Source organism: Dendropsophus ebraccatus, chromosome 4, assembly GCF_027789765.1.
Source record: "Dendropsophus ebraccatus isolate aDenEbr1 chromosome 4, aDenEbr1.pat, whole genome shotgun sequence".
NCBI lineage: Eukaryota > Metazoa > Chordata > Amphibia > Anura > Hylidae > Dendropsophus > Dendropsophus ebraccatus.
This window is the reverse complement of record NC_091457.1, coordinates 88944878-88948442: the sequence shown is the minus strand read 5'-3', so window position 1 is coordinate 88948442 and position 3565 is coordinate 88944878. Positions and strand designations below refer to the sequence as shown.

General features: G+C 44.5%; 1 protein-coding gene across 6 annotated transcripts in view; it reads right to left on the bottom strand.

Moving 5' to 3' along the window:
* ZNF536 (zinc finger protein 536) overlaps positions 1-3565 on the bottom strand; it is a 724961-nt gene that overhangs the window by 272548 nt on the left and 448848 nt on the right. The gene's annotated exons all lie outside the window — the stretch shown is intronic.

Sequence of the window (3565 nt, the reverse complement as noted above, 5' to 3'; positions counted from 1 at the left end):
CATTCACTGCAATACCAACAAAGCCTATGGATAAGGGGGCCCTTTTTTTCTTAAAACAACAGACCTATATTTCAAAGCTCCAACAAGCCCTTTAAGCAGGTGTTCTGCAGGAAGGTGTGACCGTCTCTGCTGGCTAATCAAATAAAAAAAAAAGATAGATTCATGATAATCTTGATATAGTAGTGGATATCTTACTCTCTCCATTTCAAGAACTGACAGCTGACTGTTATCTCTCCCGAATGATATCTTCCCGTCACATACACAGGAGCATTCGGGTAAAGTGAGAGCTCTCTACTTTCCATTACAGCCAACCTCTATCTCCACTGACATCATCTGTCGGTGGACGGTCGGGAAATCCCCATACATACACCTTACACAAGTGCTCCCAAAGCTCTGAGTCACAGGTTCTGGGACCCCCGCCAGAAGGCTTTTTCTACCGAGTACTGATGTAATTACCACTCGAGGGAATATGTGAGATCCGACTGATGGATTGTCCATCAGCCAATCATTGACTGCAGTGATGTCACGCCCCAGTCACTGACTGGCTAGATAGTCCATCAGCTGGGTTGTGATATAGCAGCAGAAGCAGATCCCGTTGCCTTGCTGGGATCCTGGAGCTGAAAGTCTTGCAATTTGAAAAAACTGGCAGCTGGCAGGGGCAGGGGGACACAGCGAACGGGACCCCCAGCCGGTAGGCATTTTCCCCCAAGTTCCGATATTGTTACAACTATTGTTACAATGCTGGACCGTGCTGATGGATTGCCAATCAGCCAATCAGTGACTGCGGTGGAGTCCTGTCCCAGTCACTGACTGGCTGAGTGGGCAGTCCATTAGACAGGTAATGACACAGCAGCTGAAGCAGATCCTGTAGCCTGGCAGAGAGTCCAAACCAGCGCTGGAGATGCACTGAGAGAGATAAGCAATGATTGTTTATTACTTTACCCCCTGCCAGCTGTCAATTTTTTCAAATGGCCTGACTTCTCCTTTAAGTCTAAGGTGTATGGGGACCTTTAAAGGCAAAGCCCTAGGTGCAAGTCATCAGTGAGAGTAAAATGAATGTGGGGGATAAATACACATCTTGATTAGACCTTCTAGATCTAGAAGTGTCACTTGCGTGCCAATGAGGGATTCCTTACAGAAAAAGAACAGTTGGATGTTCCATTTTTTCCCATTCATAGCATAATTCCATAATATCACACACAAAGAAGCGTATCAAAATGTATATCAACGGGTATCTATGAGTTGCACCCAATCACTTAGTATCCTACTGATCATTGTGCCCCTTTGGATTTCAGATGTTGATAGCATACACGTAGAGTTCACAGGACTAATGTTGGTGGCGCATGCATTGAGTTTACAGGACTGATGTTGGTGGCGCATGCATTGGGTTCACAGGACTAAAGTGTGTGGCACATGCATACAGTTCACAGGAATAATGTTAATGGCAAATGCCTTGACTTTTCAGGACTATCCGGAATATGTAATATGTTCCACATTTGGAATTTTCTTCTAAATACACAAGGATGAGTTGATGGAAACCTCCTAGCAAATATCAGATATTGCAATGGAAAGCCACTGTACCACTGCAGTTTTACATAACTGCTATTAAAATAAATGACTGACCTTATAATACATTAACAGGTTGGTTCCACCAGCAGTTCCCCACTATTACTCCTCAATCCTTAAAGGGAAACTATTAGCAGGTTGATATCCTACTAGTAATCTGCCATACAATACCTGTCGGAAACAATCGCTAATTACAGAATGTAAAGTACGGATGGCGGACGCACTTTACACTGTAGTCAATGGTTAATTGAATTGTGCCCTCAATTCAATTGCGAAAAGATACCATTTTGGCATATAGATAACACATTTAAAAAAAAAACTTCTATACTTTTTTTAGGGATTTATCACTTGGTATAAATAGCAGTTTAGTCAATTATACAGCTACCTTATTTATTGCCGTGTTTCATCCCAAGTAACATAACAACTAATAGTGCCAAACAGGTTTGCTAAGATGGCAAACCTTTAGGGCCCTTACCAGGCCTCTAACTGCAACCCATAGGCATTCCATAATCATATCACAAGGATGTTGATGTGTGGTGACAGAGGGGCATCCCTCCCTTTGTCTAATCACTTTGACACAGTGGTTGTTCATGATAGCAGCATTTAAGGCGTTAAACGGTTGGGGACAGTCACCAGGGGCATGAAGCTGACATCTGCATTGACAACACTGACCAACTTTCTCTTACTTATTAATTTCAAATCTAGTCAACAAGATACCAAATAGCTGACATATAATGGTGACTGGCTGGCCCTCTTCAAAGTCTGTCTATATTCATCAAAGTAGTTCTAGTTCCTCGGTTATCCCTCATCTTGGCTAGATATACTACATTTAATCTGTCAATTATGAAATCCACCAGGGTCATACAAGGATGACACATTCTCATGTAGCAATGAATGCAAACTATACCTCATTGCATTTTAAGATCTGGCAGGGTCACAAACTGCACCCAGAAATACCAGAGAGAGCATACACAGTTCTATATACGAACTACTTCAATCATAAATTGACTCTGTAAACAGAATAAAAAACAGTGGTATACTCTGAGTTTAGCAGATATAGCCAGGGCAATTATATGGTTAAAAAAAATGGGATACTCGCATTATCAGAGAGGGTACCCTAGTCAGGATAGCTCAAACAGTCTCTCTTGCTCAGGTGGACACAGCAAGTATATTATTTTAATGGTACAGTAACTGTAATGTTTAATTTTTTCTGTTGTGGCGCTTTTGTGTATTTCAACACTTGCTTCTGGGTTCCTCAGCTATTTACAGCTGATTACTGTGAGCCCCAGGCTTTCTGGGCATAGAAAAATATTTAAGAATGGCATAGGTTTTTTTTTCACACCTGCCCTTCTCAAAATACTCATTTATGGTAGCTTCACACGTACCAGATCCGCAGTGGATTTCACGCTGCGAGTTTGCAGCAAAATCTGCTGCGGATCCTGTACTACGAAGCTGAATGGGTGCCATACATGCAGCAGATCCGCTTTGTGTATGGGACCCGGCCCCTTTAACCCCCCCCGCTGCCGGCCAGCCGCCCGCAGCCCCGAGCATAAATTACCTGCTCGCCGCGGCGGCTGTGTGTGACGCTCCCGGCTCCCCTCGTTCCCCATCAGCCAATCAGGCAGCTCTGATCCGCTGCATGTATGGGACCCATTCAGCTTTACACTACAGGATCTGCAGCGGATTTTGCTGCAAACTGGCAGTGTGAAATCCACTGCGGATCAGGTACGTGTGAAGCTACCCTTAGGGTACAAACACACGTACCAGATCCGCAGCAGATTTCTCGAATTTGCTGCGAAATCCGCCGCGGATCCCTTGCCTGTTAGTTTCTAGGAGAATACATACATACATCCCGCTGCAAGTATGTATATGACAGCCCTGTTAACCCCCCGCTTGCCGGGGCATACCTGCTCCATGCTCTGTCTTGCTTCGCAGCTTTCGGCGTCTGGACGTCCCGCTCAGCCAATCAGGGGCTGTGGCGGGGCAGCGCACTGATTGG